Source organism: Sylvia atricapilla, chromosome 5, assembly GCF_009819655.1.
Source record: "Sylvia atricapilla isolate bSylAtr1 chromosome 5, bSylAtr1.pri, whole genome shotgun sequence".
NCBI classification, from domain to species: domain Eukaryota; kingdom Metazoa; phylum Chordata; class Aves; order Passeriformes; family Sylviidae; genus Sylvia; species Sylvia atricapilla.
This window is the reverse complement of record NC_089144.1, coordinates 58,157,968-58,178,640: the sequence shown is the minus strand read 5'-3', so window position 1 is coordinate 58,178,640 and position 20,673 is coordinate 58,157,968. Positions and strand designations below refer to the sequence as shown.

Genomic DNA, 20,673 nt, shown 5'->3' with positions numbered 1-20,673 from the left:
AACCAGGAGATACCTGAAATAGCAGAACACTGACTTTGGGGAAAAATTATTTTTTATTCTCAGCATGACAAGCCAATGCGTGTAGGTGTATTATTTCAATTGTGCAATTTTTGTTCTAACCAGGGAAGCTATTACTTGTCTCCAGAAGCTTTGCAGAGGTTTCTATTTAAAGTTAAATAGACACCGACCACAGAAATTATTAACACTGCAAAATACATGCTTTAAATGCACAGATATACCAGTTAAGATGCAAAGCTGATGAAGCGATCTGGGGAGCTTTAAATATTTGCATCTATTTACAACAAACCTTAACATTTTAACACTATACTTTTTTTTTTTTTTTTTTTTTTTTTTTTTTAAATCTGGAGTTATGGGGGGAAAATCCACATTAATGTTTTCTTCACTGCAAGAAAAAAATTTGACTTTGAGTAAATTTTGCCAGAAAACCAGCTGAAGAACTCAGGATTATTTGCTAATTAAAATAACCTTAAATATCTTCTGTAATTTTTCACATCAGAGGTTTTCTGCTGGTTAGGATCAAGTGATTAAAATGATAAAGTGCAGGAAGAACTTTAATTTAATTACATGTGTTCATCCTTTCCGAATGTTCACTTTTGTAATGCCTGTGACATCACACACTAATTCATATGTCCTGTCAAAGTCTCCCAAAATGAAATTAACCATCATATCTTGGCATCCTTCCTAAATAAATAAAATTGAGATAAATACGCTTGTAGGTTTCTTTCAAAACAAGCATGAAGGAGGCAGAAGACCACGTCTTCAACTCACAAACTCCACTTTGTAAGCATTTAGTTAGCAAGAAATCTTTTAAGTGTCCAGATCTTTTAAAAATAAATAACTGACCTTTTATCTAGTGGAATTAGACGGCTTGTTATATACACCCATAATGAAAACTTATTTTCCTAAAATGTCAAGGGAAATATTTAAAGCATATACACTTCATGTTTAGTTTCAGTAGCATTTTACAACACTGCAAAATCAAGGACAGTGCAGAGGAGTGATACTGATGGATTCTCCAGGAGAGAAACCATGAAACAGCATTTACAGCTGCACTGACAAAGCAGCTGCAGAGTGAAGTGAAATGTACACAACTGTTCTAAAATGGCATATAATTAAGAAGCAAAATAGAACATTACAAGAAGTACCGCCTCAGACATAAAACATACTTATGTGACCACCCAGCATGAAGACTGCCCTACCTCAAAACAGAAGCCCCACAAAAGGACATAAATAAAAAGCAATACAATAACCATTCTAGAAATAGATGTGTTGTGAACAGCAGGCTGTATGAGCCCAGAACCATCAGTTCAAACAAGACAAACATGCTCCCTTACATTCAAACAAACATTGCAAAGTATCACACTCAGCCAAAAACACTTTTGTATCAGCTGTGACACAGAAGAATACATTTTGGTAGGAAAAAGCAACTAGGACCATTGTTTGGAAAGTCATTCCACATTCTGCTTACAAGCTATTTACCTGAAAAGGCATGCCTTAATTCACTTGCATTTTTTTTTCCAGCTATGGAGCTGGGCAGCATAACTGCACAGATAACCATAGTACCTGCACAGCACTGCCTGACCTCCATTTCCACAAACACAATTCTCTCACCAGCGTGTACTTTGGCACTTCCTGTGGGCTGATGAAAACCTTGTAGCCCAAGCTAATGCGGTTTTTTCCCCCCCTCCACACCGCTGCACTCAAAATAACCCAGGGTTTTCAATCATAATATGATTCTGTATAGCTGTAAAGCTGAATATTTCGGTATACTATAAACTTTAGGAAAGAACATGGGTAGCTCATTTTAAAGGAACATATTTTTAATCATACAACTGGCTTCAGTGGAGGAGAGTGTTTTTAAATATCTCAGTGAAACACGTAGGCACACTTTGCAGATGCGTCACTTAGGAAACAGATGTGTTGTTTCAGTGTTTCACAGTCAAAAGCTGTACTTTTCCATCTCAGGAAATACAGGGCTGTAATATTAATTAATGAAATACTGACGTGCATTGAATAGAAGTAGATCTAAAACCTTAAATGAAGGTTAAACAGGGCTGTCTTCCCAAATCTGAAGGTTGCACTGAAGAGCTACTGCACTTTACTTCAGGAGAGAACCACTTCAGATACATTACTTGAACCAAATTTAGCCTGGTCTTTAGCACAGACTTGTTTTTCAAAACCTAAATCACTGTTAGAAACGAAATCTGTGCCTTAACAATGTCTCAGAATACTCTACCTTCTGCTTATCTTAGAGAGATACAGATGACTATGACTGGGAAAGACTAGGAAGGCTGACTGGGGCAGGGGAAGCTGCATGGGTGAACTCAGGAAAATTTCTGCACTCTTCAAGTACTAGTGAATCTTTCTGTCACTTTCTGGAGATACAAATAAAAGGAAAAGGGGAAGTGATGAATTCCCTACCATGGATAAAGAGAAAGCACAAAGAGTAACAGACCTTCCTGCAGAGTGTTTCAGAAGGACATTGCTGAAGGTGACAGAGAAGATCCCCAGATCCAGTGAAATAACAGACCACAATGTGCTCATGTTATACTTGATATTTACAGCACAGAGACATCACATTTCCACACATAACTCCTTGGAGCTGAATGGATTATTCTCTAGTAAGCAAACCCAGCAATTTTCTAGGCTAGATCCTCAACACAAGCAGCCTTTAACACCAGAAAGTATTTGCTAGTATAGCTTTTGCTCAAGGGACAGCCAAAGCAAGCAGAGAACTGTACCCCAGGACTTCTGCCCTAAAGCAGAAATTAAATGACCACTTCCATAATCGCTGGCTTAGATCAAAGCTGTGAAAAGGCTCTAAACAGTAGTTTCCATAATTACCAATTCTTTCTGGAGGCATTATCCCCTCACTGCCATAGCCCTGCTGACAAAAAGCAGGTCAAATTATCATGAAACATTCCTTGACTCTCAAAATACAGTGAAAGGTAGTTCAGTATTTGGGGAAAACACTATCAATGTAAAAACTTCTAAGGAAGACAGCCTTACAACTTAAATCCATATTTTCAGCTATGATCATCATCAGATTATGCACCATTTCATCAGTTTAATTTCTGGAACTGATACAAAATGTACAGACCTCTGCAGAATACAATTCATAAATGTAGAAAGAAAACAACCACAGGCACATTTAACTTCAACCATCCTTCTTTGCAGTAAGTTAAATAACTAATTATTCATTTAGGAACAATAAAAGATCTGTTCAAGTGTTTCAAAACCAATGCTATACTGTAAAAGTACAAAAGAGCGTGTGACTGTATTTCATATTTAAGATTAAATAAGATTAATTCAGACTTTAAAGCAAACTGAATGCAGCTTCTAAAGAACTATTAGGAGAATTTAAATTGCTTGCTTGTGTTAAAGTTGAAGACATGGTTACTCAATACTTGATTTCATTAACATGGTCACTGAAAAAGAAACCCTCTTGAATTCTATTTAAACAGATTTTCAGCTCAGTGAATCTGAGGTAAACTTTAGCCAGGACTTCTCTTGTTTCTAGGCAATTAAATTTCCTGGTCCTGAAATGGTAATTATTGCAACAAGGTCAGAAGACCTCTACTTACAGTTTAGTAAGCTAGACAACATGAGCTGCTGACTTAGTAGAATTAAACACTCCCTAAAAACATGTAATTATTTTTTTGTAATAAATACAATGAACTGACTCCTTACCATACAGTAAACTCACTGGTCTAAGCTATTGAGAAGTATCAGTCTTAAATATAAGGATCAGAGATCATATTTTACGGCCTTCCCTGTACATGTAATTTGATAAGCAAAGACAGAAGTTGGAGGGTGTTGTTGGTTTTGGCTTGTTTGGGGTTTTTTTTAACCACATATAGTACACTTACACCTACTTTAACCCTAATGCAACTGAAAAATCAAGTTTTGAGTGTGTAAAACAAAGTGCTGCTTTAAGAGAGGCACATGAAATCCAGGTTAGGCAAGAGAGAAGGTGGAAGCTTTTCTTTGGTTCACAAAGGTTTCACTAATCTTATTAAGGGTTCAGAAAAGAAAGCAGAGCAGCCAGTCTTCCCCATGATTTTCAGCAATCTGGGTACATGTTATGTGACCTTATACAGCTCTCAAACACACAAATCACTCAAATGTAGAATCCCTAAACATAATAATGTGAAATTAATGCTTAAATTTGGTCAACTAACCTCACAAAGAGTAGTCTTTTCTACCCTGCTGCTGCTTTTCAGGAAAAGGAAAGCTTTTTATGTCATTTTAAATTAATGCCTGACGAAAGTACAAGTAGGTCAGCCATCTACTCTGCAACCTAAATTGGACTGAAGTTTAAGGAAAATAGGACAAGAGGCCCCATGTGCTGACAGTTCTTGCACTCACCATCACCACTGTGTTTTTGCACAAAGCTGTGCCACCACTGGCTGTGGAGCACTGAAACCTGCACATGGGGAACAATCAGAAGACTGAAAAAAGAAAGGTAGATAACCCCAACCAAGTTCAATTTAGTGCTCTCTCAAGAGCAAAGTCTGAAAAACCCTGCTGTAGTAAATTGAAGCACACAAGACTAATAACAAATAAGACCAAAGTTGATCATGGTATTGAAACAAAGTCTTAGTAAAAGCAGAAATTATACAACAGCCTTTTTTGTCACATATGCTGCTAACTTCAGCATTTTAAATGGTTACAGAAGGATTTTCACCCAATTGCTACCAAAGGTACAGTAACACACCGTTTTTCTTTTGAATTTAACTCATATGTCAGTAACCCCTACACTCACAAAACAGAAGTATGATAGTTGTAACAGCTGAGAAAAGCAGGCACAAATAGCTTCACAATAAAGTGATCAAATTTCTCAAGCCATTTAAGTTTATTGCAGATCATTCTACACATGATCATAAAACGTGTAGAATTTAATGTTAGCTTAATGCTAGACTCCAGAGAGTCTGGAGTCATTATATTCAAATGCAACATCATCTTCTAAGTGAAAACAGAATTCAATTGGTATTTTTGCACGATGCATATTAACATGAAGCAATCTCAACAGAAAAAAAAAGTTAATATCATATAAAAAAATCATTCTGGAATTACAACATCCAACTTGCACATGCTCAAAAGGAATGGCTTGAGCTGGCTATCTAACATGTACTTTGTACATAAACTACATAGGTAATGGCCTATATGCACACAAATATATAAACCCATATATAAACCAGAGTTTTAGCCTAGAGCTGTTTAACATATTGAGATTTTCACCCATCTTATAAAAGGCACTAGCAGGGTCTGCCCCCAAGGGATTCTACTACCTAGCAGGTGATCTCATGCTTCTGAGTTCAGCTTGAATGTCTCACTGGATTCCACCCCACATTTGTCTCCCAAGGTTTATGTTTGAGCTGACAGCTGGGATATCCCCACACCCCTGTCCAAGGCCAGGGTGGGGTGACAATGAATACAGACAGAACTGCACCACGACACTGCAGGCAGGGCTCTGTGTCCCCACTGACAACAATATCTCAGCCAGTGCTCTACAATACTTTGTGGTGACTGAAACAAGTCACCTGTCTACATACAACTGCCATTATAAAGCCATATTTCCATATGGCCCATCAGTGAAGAGGCTGAGCAGCAAAGGAAATTAAAAAAAAAGGATTAAATCATTCAACAGCTGAAACAGCTGCAAGATGAAAGCTTCAATTATATAGAAATATCTTCCAAGTTTAACTGAAAATAAGATTTCTATATTCTCAAGAATAAGAAAATCCAGTCATGTGCTTACTCAATGAATAACAAATTTCACATTTAACTATCTTTATCATATGGTAGAATAAAATAGATATATAAGACTTTGAAATATTGCAGAAAAAACCAATTAGACAATGAAGAAAACATGACAAATTTCATATAGAAATTACTATATTTCTATACTAATTACTATATTTCATATAGAAAATACTATTATTTATAGTATTTTACAAGCAACACATATGATACTTTTCATAATCACACTCTTTAGCGTCACAATTCAAGTCAAGAGCATTTCAGCTGAGAACGCCTGTGAAACTTGAGTACAGACATTTCACACTTCTGGTTCTGAAGGCTTAAAGACTTCATGTAAAACCTTATGAGAAAAAGTAGGCCCACCTCTAGAAAATCTTCTAAACCCACAAACTTAATGCCACCTCTAGTAATAAACAGTACCCATGGTAACTCCTTGGTCATTTTAAGCTTTCTGGGGAAGGCAAAAAGTTTCTCTAACCCATGAAAAGAATCCCTCCAGAAACTCCAGCCATGAGGTCATTAATACTTGCTGTGAACAAATGCAGCTCAACAGCTGAAGAGTCAGGGTCATAAGGAACCTTCACACAATCAAGTTCATGTCTCAGACCACAGCTGTTTCAAACTTGTTTTGTCCTTACTCCTAAAGCTTAAGGGTACAGAGCACACAAAAGAACAATTGTAAAAAATATTTTTAAATATACTTTGGAGTATCTACTAACGTTATCTCAGAACAGGCAAAGTCATGTTCTAGACAGATGTGTAATTTAAAAACAGAAGACTAAAACCACAAAAGAGATGGTGAGTCTAGCTGTAAGGGTTGTCTTTCATTAAGTATTATTAACCTGTGGTAGACTATCTGAAGGGTACACACATAAATACTCCTATAATGGTTTCTTTCTTTCCTTTTATATTTAACTTGAAAATCATTTTATACTGAAAAAACTTGTGCAACTCTCAGTATCTGAAAGATAAAAGAGCTGCTTCACCGAGGCAGAACATCTAGTTGATGCATCAGTCACCCTAATTTATAAAAGCAGATAATACACTTAAAAACCAGCTATATTTTACATCTAAAAAATAGCATCAGTAAAGAATGTCCTATGTAGAGTATTCAAGAGCTAAATAACCTTGCTTCATTAGACAACATGCATTTATTCCCTATCTTGTCATTTGTGACTCAGAAAATGAAATGTCCAACTCTTGGACATTCGTTGGAAGGTTGGTCATCTTCCAATAAATTACCTACCTTTTCCCCTTATAAGAGCTATGAAGAATTTGAATATTCAGTATATTTCAAGTAAAGAAAAAACACTTTATTATCTACTTTATATTTGTCACACTATCTAAAAAGCCTGTAGCCATAACTCCAGCTGAAAATGCCGATTTCAAACGAAGGAAGGCTAATGTTTATTGATCCTGTCATGGAGCAGTGACACTTCAGCATTGGAAATTCTGCTCATTTGAGTCTCACAACTGATGATCTAGTTAACTGTGACAAGAGGACAGTTTACCAGACTTAGTTTTCATCAGGGAAAAAGATCCATTACTTTTCAGGTCCACAGAAGAGAAATGTTAGATCTGTTTGCATTTTTAATGCTAGATTTTAATTGGGAAGTTGACACGATAACTGATTAAATTGAAAGAAAAAAAAATAAAAAGAGGATTATGGTGAGGGTCAGAGGACCCTGAAAAGTCCAGGGAGCAGATAAGGCTGGACTACTCAATATCTCTTCCAACAGTGTTCAACAGCCACACTTTGCTACAGCAGTCAGATCCCATAAGAAATACTTCAGCTGAGTATTTGTCAAGTTGTAACGATCATAGAACCATGCAACAGCCTGACCTCTCTAGTGCAATCCTTCCTGGGAAAGGGAGCCTTGCTGAGATTATCCAGCACCCTGTCCAGTCACAGCCTGAAAGTGTTCAGTAGTGGGAACTCTACAATCAATTATCTAGCAATTCACAAGACATCACTCAACTTCTGAAAGACAAAAGTTCTCATGGCCAGTTACATTTCATTTGCTTCATTACCTTCTGCACACACACAACTGTAGTCCATGTCTCTTTTTGTCATATGCTGAAGTACAAGGCTACACAGCTGAATCTTGCAGTCAAAGTCATTCACTAATCCTTTAACTATGAATTATAGTATGTGAAGAAAAATTTCATGGTACTGGTACAACACAAAAAGTTCACACTATACTTAATTCATGTAATGACATAGGTTTTTCACTATGGTCCATTTTGCATGATATAAATTGCAGATACTCAAGTAATTAAGCTTGAAGAAACATTCATTTGGTACACACATACTCAACAATTAGTCCTTGTCCTGGCCACAGTGCATCCTGGTATAACTACCTGTTCCTTATCATATGAACATATTTTTATTGTAACATCCACTGGCATTAGATAAAGCTCTAAATCCAAACTATTTTAGACTTGTATTTCTACCAACGACACCTAAAACTCCTTTCAAAGGAAGGCAGCTATTCTTTCAGAAATATTTGTGCGTCTATTCCTATTGATACACAAATTGAAGAATTTTAACGACACCAAACCACTGTAGTCAACACTCTGTTAGAACTAACATCTACTTGCAGTTCAGCTTTACAAACTTCTTCTAAAAGATGATATAGTAGCTGCCACAGAAACCTTCTGTTGATGTTCACTCTCAGTAATGATGCCTGGTACCAACTGGAACAATTCAGAACTGCAGCATATTATGCAATATCAGAAGAGTCCTGAGGTTTTCTCCAAGTTCTCCCTGGATGCTTGTACGAAAATATGTGAACTATATCCCTACAACGTTCACTAAATAAAGAAGTTTCTAAAGACAGCCTTTTCAACCTAAAAATAGTGCAGCAATAGAGAAAGCAATAACAGGTTTAGTGCTGGCTCACAGCTGTGACTAAGTCCTAGAAAAATTAGCCTTAAAATTACTTTTACTAACTCCCCCGTGGTTCCAACTGATAATCAAAACGCATCACCACTGCCCATTTTCTTGTGTCTGGAAAGGTGAAAGTCAATGGAAGACAGCACCAAGATAGACAGGTTGAAAAAAGTTCCTCCTAAAGTCACTGTTAAAGCAATCATGACACAATGATACAGAAAGGGTTCTTCTAGCTATGAGAAAAACTTCTGGCTGAAGGAATCCAACATATGCAAGTACAAAGCCAGCACTTTTGCTTTAAGATAAAGGCACTGAAAACCAAATTTTGAAAACCTCTAAATTCACATTTAACAGTCCTCTAGTTAAGGCATTTCAACATTAATATTCTAGAATATATTCAGTGATTTCAGGATTTGGAGACAAGTTACTTCTATAAGGCTTACTCAGTTTAACCAGTATTTCTGTATCGAGTTCTGAATTCTAGACAAAACTAGAAGAAATGAAATCACAAATCATTAAATGAATTTTCAAATAACTAACTTCTTGCTTATATTGAACTTCTTGTTATATTGAATATTTAAGTTTCAGCAGCCTAGCTTTAGATAAAACTCCAAGCTGTTGCATTTTCTTTTTATGTATTTGACATACATATGCCAAATCCCTACTTGCATTTGTCTTTCACCTGAGAGGATTTCCTCCCTCTCCCCTCCTGAGGACAGGAAAACAACTGGACACAAGATATAAACGCCTTTTAAAACTTAGGCAGTTGGACTTCCAGCAGCCCTTTGACAGCTACCTAAATTCTAATGCCAAAGCCTAGGTGTAATATGCTATTCTTTGCACATTCCAATAATTCTCATGAGCTGCTTCGGCTGCATAACTAGAGAAAGTAGCTCAAATTTAATTCATTCTGGGAAGCAATGTGGAGATTCCTGGAGGATTGCAACAACAGTTGACAAAGCAATTTAACCAGAGGTGTAAATTCTATGTTGCTTGTTTCTCCCCATTTGCAGGGTTGAAGACTGCACAAGTTAATTGCTACTGCATTACAAAGAGTGTTTCACAAGATTTTCATAAAAGCTTTTTTTCCCGAAATGAGATTACATAACTTTGTTCTCTAACTATTCACTGCAATTAAAAAATGGAAGGATTCATGTGATACATTTTTCCTTGGCAAGTTCAAAACATATTTTGAGAAGTGCGTTTATTAAATCTTCAGCTTTAAAGATCGAATTTGTACAACAGATTTTGATGGTATTTTTCCTACCTAATAAATTGCATTCCAGTGAGCATGCTAGAAAAATGAAATACTTTACACAATCCTGAAAACTAAAAAAACCCCAAACACACTATAAACTTTAAAACTGAAATACTACATCATTCACAACTCAAACATATCAAAATCATATTGGGATAGCAATATTCACTCAGAAAACATAGTATTTTATCTGTATGACATAATCCATATGCGAAATAAATACTGCAAGTGCAAATACTAAAACACATAAACCCAGTGAAAGACCTTTAGATGTACTTGAGAACTTTGAAACTTGTTCATCTCTTTCCTGCTGTGCAATAAGATGCCTTTGCAGTGGCATAAGAACCTCTAACATTATTACTGTAAAACTACTAATTTTGTTCAGCAACACATTAATTACATGCTAAATTTAGCACTACTTTTCCTTAATCACACAGAGTGTTTCTGCAATGCCTAACAACGAGTAGAAACAAAGGTGCTTCCTATCCAGCCTCTTTTGCAAGAAAGGGGAGGAGGAACAAAGGGGAAATCTCCAATCACAGTTTTAGTTTCTGTACAGGACTAGTAAAAAAACCCAGCTATGTGGATGTCTGTAGAAAGAGAAACAATATCATATTTTATCAGAATAATCAAAGTCTAAAGCACAGAAACTAAAGGTTATCTTGTACAGCCCAATATAAATTCAGAATCACTGCACAATACTTGTTTCATCTATTTATCAGTTATCAGAACTGTTTGGGAATGAATAACCTGACAATGATTAACATTGCACAGCACAGATTTTACTCACGACACCACATACCACAAGATTTACATTCTACCAGCAACTATGGAATAGCCTATGCTAAACCAAGAGCTAAAAATACAATAATTTAATACAGGCTAAACCCACATGTTGCTCTCTGATATAGGGATGCAACAAGCCAAAGCAGAAGCAGCTGCTTATATACTACTTTGGACAAAGAATTTCTTAGCCAAATTCAAACTAATTTTAAGTTCAAATCTTATGTTAAATAGATTTTAAGGTTCACATACAGATCATTTAAAACTTTATGAATTGTCCTTTAATCTCCTCAAATTTGTGTGTATGAAGATAAATAATATATTTGGTCCTAGCTCAATGAACAGACAAGACATTCATGAGATCCCAGAGGCACCTTTCCCGGTGCAGACAACAATTAAACAAAAAAAAACACAGAATGCTCTGCAATACTGTTCTAAGATATTCTCTGCTAGCCAATCTAAGCACCTGCCTAAAGAAAACTAAATCTGTGGAATAGTAGTTCACTCAGAATAGCAAAAAAAGAAGATTGGACAGTATCACACAACAAAAGTAACAGGAATCCAACTAGATCTACTTTTCGAATTCCAGTAATTCTAAAAAAACCCAAAACCAAATCAAACCCACCAAAAACAAAATAACAAAACAAAAAAACCCACACCAAAACCCCCACCTCAAAACAAAAACTCCAAACAAATTAAAAAAAAAATCCAAATTAACCAAAAACCCCTCACAAAACCAAAATGCACAAAAAACAAGCATCCAAAACAAAAAATCCAAAGAGATTTCGATAAGGTAGGGAAGCAGTTTTTCAGTGTAGGAAATTATAGCAATAGCACGAGGGTTTTGTACACCTATATTTTACCCTGGGAAAAAGAAAAAAAAAAGGGAAGAAGATACTAACATTATAAAAACATACTTGATTCTCTCCACAGAACTTAATCAATTTTGGAAATGAAATGTTGAATTGAAATTCAAACCTACTTCTTCAAAACTTGATTTAACAATAATGTGTTAATAGATTAATCTAAATCATCTCCCAAGGGTTTCAAAATTTAGTATTCACTTTTTTCTATGAATAGTGTATTTCATTACATAAGATTAAAATATCAGCACTAAACCTTAGAAACACTTACATTACTTACAAGTGAATATTCTAAAACTAAAAAGGCAATGACTTTCTGCTCCTTTCTACTTGGATCTTGTTTAACTTCAAGAAGTATTTCAATTGTCTTCTGGTCCTTCCACTCCAAAATATTTTAAGCAAAAAAATCAAGAAAACAGCTACAAGTCTACCTTTAAATTTATTAATTTAGTATCATTTTATATTTATTTTCTATTCACCCATGCATTTAAAATTGGTAAAAGTCAAGAAGCAAGTTCAAGCATATCTGCAATTCCCTTAACTATAGACAGTGTAAAGGTCTGAGTGAAGAAGCATCACATCTTTCTCAGTTGTATTTCAGCAGCTCAGGGAGCACAGGTGCAGCTACCAGGGCAAACAGCAATATTATATTTATATCCATTCCATTTCCCTTCCTTTATTACACCTGATCATCTTTGGCATGCATCTGATTATAAAAGCACTTATACAGAGACTCGTCTACATTCAACATTCACTTTACAGGTCAACTTTACAGAAATTATTCACTGCACTAGAGAGCTCAGTATGTAGCCTGTCCACTTTGTTATGGCATAAATTCATTCCACGGGCAGTGACTGATATTGTTTGTGCCCCATCCCCAGTCATCCCTCCTGATCCATCCCTATGTCATCGATTCTGCTTGGGAAGTCAGATGGTAACCTTTTTTTCAGGTGAAAATGATTTTGCAAAAATAAAAAGTTTCTCGCTGGAGCAGAGAACTGACCCCAGACACAGCACAGTGAGATAAACGTAACCACCACTGACCACACTGCAAAAACAAATAGCTGAACACCAGTAAAAAACTTTGATTTCCTCTTTTAGTCACAACACAGACTATCACTGGTTTTGAAGTAACTTATCACTGCGAGTAGAAGCAGCAACAAACTTTGGAGCCAGTTTAACAAGCGACAAGACATTAATGCTAACACAAAGAATAGGCAAGTACACAGACCACAACACAAGATACCCTTCAGAAAAAGGCTGAATAAAAGCAAAAAGATTTTTTTCACTGCTTACATGTAAGCAGTAGGCATACAAGTAAGAGATTATATTATTGCCTTTGGGAACATAAATCAAGCCCATTTAGTAATACTGAAATTTCACTGTACATGTTATACAGCTTAAGAGTTTGTATGTGGTTATGCAGGGGGAGGGACTGGTCAAGAAAGGAGTGGCAACACTTCTGCAATAATATTAATCACTCATTTGAAATATTAGCAACTCTAAAGAGCACTTAACACTTCATAGAGATTTTGCACCACACGAGCGCTAAGTGCTATGTACCAGAGGCTACTAATGCACACTAAACACAGCACACAGCTTCTGCAATGAGCTGCTGTGGGAAGGAGAAGGGCACGTTGCTGTGGGGCCCTTTGGTCTCACCCAGGTCTGTTGCATATTTCACCCTCCCAAGTCCCAAATTTGTAGGGGATTTATAGGTGACAATTCCCAAACTCAAACAGCACACTGCACTCACTCCGAAGTATGCATCCATACCTCCCAAGAGCATGGAGGACAGAACTAGAAGTGACTACCCGTCCTGAGAAGCTCAGCTTTGGCACTCTGATAAAACAATACTACTTCAGTATTATTTTAATATTACTGTATCATGTGAGAATAACAGATAATCACACAAGACTTCTTTAATAGGTGTCCCCAAAGCCACATTAGAAGGAAACTGCATTACTTACAGAAATACCTCTATGTGAAGTGGAAAAGAGGAGAAGTTCACTGTAACAAAAATAACAAAAGCTAGAAATGACAGAAGATAGCAGAATAAACACAGAAATAGTTGTATTGGTAGACTGAAAATATATTTAAAGCTCATTTATTATCCTTACAGTAACAATGCTATCACTCACTTTAATGCAGTAACAAAGGCAGAAGATGAATGCTGACAAATAATCTTATTTGAATATGATTATTAGCTTTGGAATCAGAAATTAAAAGGACTTAGGAGCCCAAACCAGCTTTTGTTCGAGAATTTTAAAATATAATTTGGGGTGCTCTAGCACACTCAGAACAAAGAAACACCCTGACAATGCCCAGGCACTTCCTCCTTCATGCTCCTGAAGGATGCCTTTCCCTCCAAACCTGGAAAATTACCTGAGGTAGTCCAGAATAACCTCCAGATCCTGGCCACATCCCTCCTGCCTACTGCATAAATTAACCTGTCCTGGCCAAAACCAGGACAAGTCTATTAAAACAAAACAAGCAAGATTCCAGCTGAGCATACCAGATTGATAATCATTATTACACAGTATAAAGACAGATACTATACAACCAAATTCTTAGCATCACTTTCCTTTTATGAGGACACCATCCTGAGTGATAGTGACTATGCTGAGGACCTTCATTTCAACACAGCACTGAACTTGCTTTCACAAGGTATTCTGATCAAGAGACAGAATAATGCAAGCTCAGTCTGATGTTACATTTATTTTAAGCCCCAAAACGAAAGAGTCAAGAAATATTACAAAGCTGGATGTGTTCACCAAACTACTGCTAAGCTATTTACCATTATTACTGGTGACCTGTGAACAGATCAGAAATCATGACTGATCTGCTGCCCGACCAGTTAAAAAAAAAGCCTGAGGAAATATAAAACAAGACCAAAGTCAGTGCTGATAGACCTATCTGGACTGTTTGCTGAAATGAGCACAATCTAAAGATCCTAATTTCCAATTCATATTGGACGGTACCAAGACTAAGTTTAATTTCCCTGTCTTACAAATATGAACTAATATTTTAAGCATCAAGTTTGAAGAATTCTGAAAGGGAGAAGAACACTCAGTTGAACATGCTCAATGAATTGTAGGATATAAATAAAGTTCTGCTAGGTAGGCAGCTAGAAGTATATATTATCTGACTATACATCAGAGAGATTACCCTGTTAGAGGCAGCACGATTAATTAGCTAACTGGGCACCTAACAAGGTTGTGGTAGACTACATCCATTTTATCTAAATGGGAAATTTTCTTTGTGGATGTATCAAACTCCAACAGGGATTCATTCATGCAAGTCCTATGGACGGTCTTTTTCCGAAAAAATCAGATGATTACAAATGGTTCTTTCCTGGATTAAAATCTATTAATCATTCCTTTGCATTTCTTCTGCATACTATTAGCAATTGGATAATCAACTTAATTACATATTTTAAGAGCAGCAGCAATTAAAACCTGTTTAATCAAATGATAATATCTTAAAATATCTACAGAATGCTAATTTATGATCCACATACCAAAACTGCCTATTCATTAAAGCCACCTCCAACACACGCTCCTGAGGATACAGCCAAATTTGCAGCCCACGGAGGACCCCACAGTGGAGCCATGAAAGCCCAAGGGAGATTGTGACCCCACCATGGGCTTCCCAGGCTGGAGCAGGCTCCTGGCAGGACCTGTGACCCTGTGGGGGACCCATGCTGGAGCAGGCTGTTCCTGAAGGACCAACTCCCTGGAAAGGAGCCACATCAGAGCAGTTTGTGAGGAAGTACAGCCTGAGAGAAGGACTCATGTTGGAGAAGTTTGCAGAGCGCTGTCTCCTGTGGGAGGGACCCATTCTGGAGCAGAGAAAGTGTGTGAAGAGCAAAGAGTAGCTAAGACAAATGTGTGAAGAACTGACTGCAAACTCCATTTCTCAGCACCCTAAGCCCCTCAGGCAAAAAAATCAGGAGTGAAGTTGAGCTTGTGAAAAACAGAAGGGTTGGTTAAAGGTGTTTTAAGATTTGGGTTTATTTCTCACTACCCTATTCTAATTTGATCTGCAATAAGTTAAATTAATTGCCCTGAATCGAGTATGTTTTGATCATAACTGGGGCATGAGCTCTGTCCTTATCTCAACCCCTGAGACTTTGGTCATAGTTTCTCTGCCCTGTCCAGTTGAGGAGAGTGATAGAGCTGCTTCGTGGGCAGCTGGCATCCAACCATGGTCATCTCACCATAGGCCATCAATGATACCGTAACAGAATATAACTTTTTTTCACTTAAAGTTCAATTTAGAACTCTGTTTGCTTGAAACAATATGGAAGTGTGCTTTGGGAATCAAAAGTTACTGGGTGATCATACTTTATCCGAATGTGCTGGCTGTTATTACTTTCAGTTGCACCAGCTTTCAAAAATGACAAAAACCTCAACTCTCAGAGCCCTAAAATAATAATCAGTGAGAAGGCAATACTCCCAGGTGTGGGTTTAACAGTTTCCAAGTATTTAACTGCCCAAAAGAGGAAGAGCTAACCACTGAATTTCTTTCTATATGTACCTGAATGACACTAGACTGACAGCACTCTTTATATGAAGCTTTCTAACACAAAGAAACTAAAGAAAAGCTGTGTAAAGGAAATGGTTACCCAGTTTCTCCTATATAAAACAGTGTGTTCACATTTTGAAATGGAACCGTAACCTTACTCAACAGAGCAAGAACTTAGGATTAATTCCCTTCAAAGGAATTCCCTCTAGACCTTAAAGTAAGTTGTTCAGGAGCTCCTACAAGTTAAGCACAATTTTATGTTGACCAGATTACTTGCAGTGCTTAGATTGTTTCAGGTAACTGAAAAATGAGTTTTGAAGCTTTTATCTTTAGGTATTAAAGGATAAAGAGAACCTGAAGACTTTGGAAAAAAATGTTTTTAAGAATATTATTCACGGATTGTGGAAGTAAGCATGCCTACAAGTTGATGTTGCATACATGTGGTTCCATTAAATATAGAGAATTCATTTAACAGATCTGTACCTGTTCATTATCCATTTATCATTTTTCCCAAAAAGAAAGCAGCACTGTTCCACTCAGCAGGGAGGCAGGTATCTGTCAAATTGCCAAGAAAGCCTCCATTAAGGGAGAGGATGAGAGGTGTAAGTCAAACCAAAACCACGTCCCGTTTGTCCTATGACTCACTGCAGATTATTTATTGAAATTTCTACTTCACATTACCCCTTTAAAAAAGGGCACATTCAGCATATTCACCCTGCACTCTTTATTTAACTTATTAGATCAGAAATTAGGAAAAAAAATCCAGCTCATTATATTCTTTGTCCTATTATTTTGAAGTTAATCAAGCATGGCTGTGCATCTGCTATTGAGAAAATATATACATAAAAATTCTTATTTCAAAATTCAGCTCCTATGCCAGGTAAGAAGTTCTGTGCAAGTTGGTTTTGTAATCTAAAACCCTGGCTGCGATATGCCAGGCACAAAAACTATGCTAGGCCTTTCAAAGCCCAGTCAACATACACATTTGGTTGCTGCAATCACCAGGTAGCAACAGATTTACCTGGTATGTGGGAGAGATTAGTGAACAATCATACATGAAACTGAGATTTATGAGCCCTGTTTGTGCCACTCATGCACAAAGACACAATAAAATTAGACAGAAAGAATATCACACTTCTGCAACAAGGACTTCAGGATGAATAGTGCAGTAACACCAAGGTCAGCCAGTTTTATTAGTAGCAAATGACTTATTACTTTATATCAGAAGCTGAGAGCTTGTAAGTACAGCAGCATTCCATGATATTTTAATCACAGCAGGCATAAGAAGATACTTAGACCGTACTTTCACATTCACAGTGTCACTTCAAGTTTGAGTGCTGCCCATTTTCAGGGCGTATACCATGTTACATTTACAAGTTTATGTCCAAAGATGACAAAACCCAATCTTTATGGTTTCAATAAAATGCTGTCAAAGAAATATTTAATAACACCATACAGACTTTTCAATCTCACAATTTCTGTTGTTTATACTGTAGTCTGGTTTGTCATTCACTGCTCTAGGGTATGTGATAAAAGGCAAAGAACGTTGTTTAAATTTTTGTCTATAGATGCCTTGAAGTAGTTCAAAAAGCAGAGTCCTAAACAAGCAAAAAGGGTTAACAATATGCCCTGGTCCAAAGCCAAACAGTTCAAGATACAGGTTTCCAATATTATCAAAATATTTACAGTACCTTGTGTAAGCCAGAAGAGTTTTAAAATATTTGCATGATCTAAAAATTTGAACCAAACCACCTCACTTAAAGCCTGAGAGACATTTTCTTTTTGCCTTGGAGCTCGTTACTGCGCAGTGTTACAACAGCCATGTTAGTCCTACCCCTGTTTGCTAATTAGGGCTGGGAAACTCCTCAAATATTGACACATCCTGTCCACCAAGATCCACAGGACTCTAAGCAAGTGCACCAGTGGCTCAAGCAGAATCCCTCACACTCCACGGAGCACTCATCAAGGCAGATTCTAGACCAACATCATTAGAGAAATTTGGATTATTCCCTTCCCCTAAGCAAAGCACCTTAAAGGACAACACAAAAAGGAATAACATTGTGACAAATTGGACTACAGAGGCTGTGAACCAGCCCCAGAATATAGCAGCTGTTTTACAGTCAACTCCAGGTTATCCTTCTCAACCCCAGTGAGCCAACCAGCCACGTACATTCATATTAAATACAGCATTCCATTCAATCACATAATACTTAGCTTGGTTTACCTCAGCACAGTTACATCACTCTTTTATTTCCTACTTCTTCCTTTTCATCTCCTGGGAATAGTTCATTGTCACATTAAGTCAAAAATCAGTAACTGGGCTTAGCTGAAAGGAACAGTGTCACGTCCTGAAGTTTTGGGGATTATGACAGAGTTTGAATTAAATCCCATGTTACAAAGAAGTTGTTCATCTCACAGACTAGTCTTAAATTCAAGCATTAGACACGTCATTCCAGGTCTCAGGCAACAAGAAAGTCATTAAATCATAGGTTTTTTAAAAAAAACAGAGATTCTAAGAACCAAAAAGGCACTCATGTCTTAGTTTATATGGATGTTAAAAAATATGTATTAAAGAAAAACCAAACCACAAACTACCTTCAATCTGCATCTACTCTTTTCCTGGCTTAATGTAAGAGAAGATGCAGTTTTTCCAGAAGCAGCTACACTAAGAAAACCAGGCACCAACTCCCAAACAGAACACTATCTTTTACTACTTTGTATTACAACACAGGTTTGTACAGTCTTAAGCAACTTTTGACAGGCAGCACTCTAAAGCAATTCATCCAATTCCTGCAATAAGCACGGAACTTTCTTGGCCTGCATTTACAGACTACCCATTCAACCTACAGTCACCTTCAGGCTCATTTTAACCATGATCAGAGAGGCAGGGAATTGACATATGGACATTTTTAAGCACGTAGCTCACTCAGCTCTAGAGCAGGAAAAGGTGCTCATATGCTCCACAGACAGACCATGAGAACAAAACTTCTCATTCCTGACACTAAATCATCCAAACATGTCATCTGGTAAAAGTAACAGGTTCACTCATTTCAGACCAACATTCGATGGTTTGTCACAAGAAAAGAAAGCAGACATCCACCCAGCAGAAAGATATATCATCTAGGTATTTTCTGAAGGCACTGTTTAAAAACATTTATAAACCACAATTGCGTAGACCACAGTCAAAAGGCCATTTTGGTATGATGGTATTTCAAAGGCATAAAAAAGACAAAAGATGATCCAGATTCGTAAGCTACTTTCCAAAGGGAGTTTGGAGCACTTGAGCACAGAACAGTCACATCAAGGTGGCACCTGCACACCTCTCCTGCTCACCACACTGAAGCTGTGGTGAACAGGGATCAGGGATCTCTAAAATCATGCTGCACTGTGCTCAACAGACGTGCTCCTTATGCTAATACATGCTCCTTTTAAGCTGATTCAGTCATAATTGGCAGACTATAACTACTATCTTTGAAGGCAAATTGCAAGTTTGACAAAATGTAATTTCAGGCAGGTACAGGTATAAAACAGCCAGCACATGAACGCTCAGTGTTAATAACCTTAATAGTAAAGAATGCAATTAACAAGTTTTGACTATCTGAAACACAGCTGGCAAACTCTTTCACTTACCACTGCTCACCTTTAAGCAGAAATAAAAATCATAATGTCACGTGTGCCCACCCTGCCCAAGAGGGCAACAACGTGGTGCCCTTCCACTGGTCTCATCACAGACATGTGAGAATGATCCTTCTGCTGCACTAAAGCCAGAATGAAAACTCAGCTGCTTACAAAATTCAGCCTTCACTATGGTTCTTATAATAATGCACTACTATTGTTTTAACTTTCAAAAGCAGGGGAAAGGTTTTTGGCTTTAAAGAAGAGCTGAGCAGATGCTGACATTAAATCCAAATCAGCAGAAGGGAATCCCTCACCCACCCCCAATACCAAGAGAGAACAGTCTTGTGGCACCTTTGAAGCAGGTCGTGGAGCACAGAAACACAAGTACCATCCATATCCACGGCTCATTTTTTTACCCCGGTCTGTGTCAAATGATCAAACTTAAACAAACAGGTACAGGAAAAGTGAGCAGTGATGTACTAGTTTTAAATTATCCCAGCTAATCTACGACTTTAATCAAGTAATCCAAGCGTTTAGAACTGCATGACTGCATTTAGTTTTCGATCTGTTCAGTTTACAAAGGACAGCGTACGGCACTTGCGTCTTTCTGGCTTCCTCTGGCGCGCAGGCAAAAGGATGACGGCTCAGAAGACCGAATGTGAGTCACTCCAAGCACAGACAGCTGAGAGAGACAGACACAGCGAGGCAGGCAGACACTGTACACATCCTGTCCTTCCCTGAGCAGGTAGCCTCAGCGCACATAAAGAGATGTCTGTGTCTCACACAGGCGTTCCGGTCTGGGACATGAGGAGATTCTTTCCACAGGCCAAAAAAGGGAAAGTCAAGACAGAAGGCGGCAACGGCAAGACCAAGAAGCTCGACTGGGCTCATTACCAGTACTCAGGAGGCCCTGAGCCTTTTGAAACCTCACTCTCCCCCACAGAAGC

General features: G+C 37.4%; 2 protein-coding genes across 5 annotated transcripts in view; one reads left to right on the top strand and one right to left on the bottom strand.

Annotated features, from left to right (window-relative positions):
* Positions 1-20,673, top strand: part of TSPO (translocator protein) — a 357,420-nt gene that overhangs the window by 281,170 nt on the left and 55,577 nt on the right. The window lies entirely within an intron of this gene.
* The window catches only part of PACSIN2 (protein kinase C and casein kinase substrate in neurons 2), a 54,010-nt gene that overhangs the window by 32,674 nt on the left and 663 nt on the right, over positions 1-20,673 (bottom strand). The gene's annotated exons all lie outside the window — the stretch shown is intronic.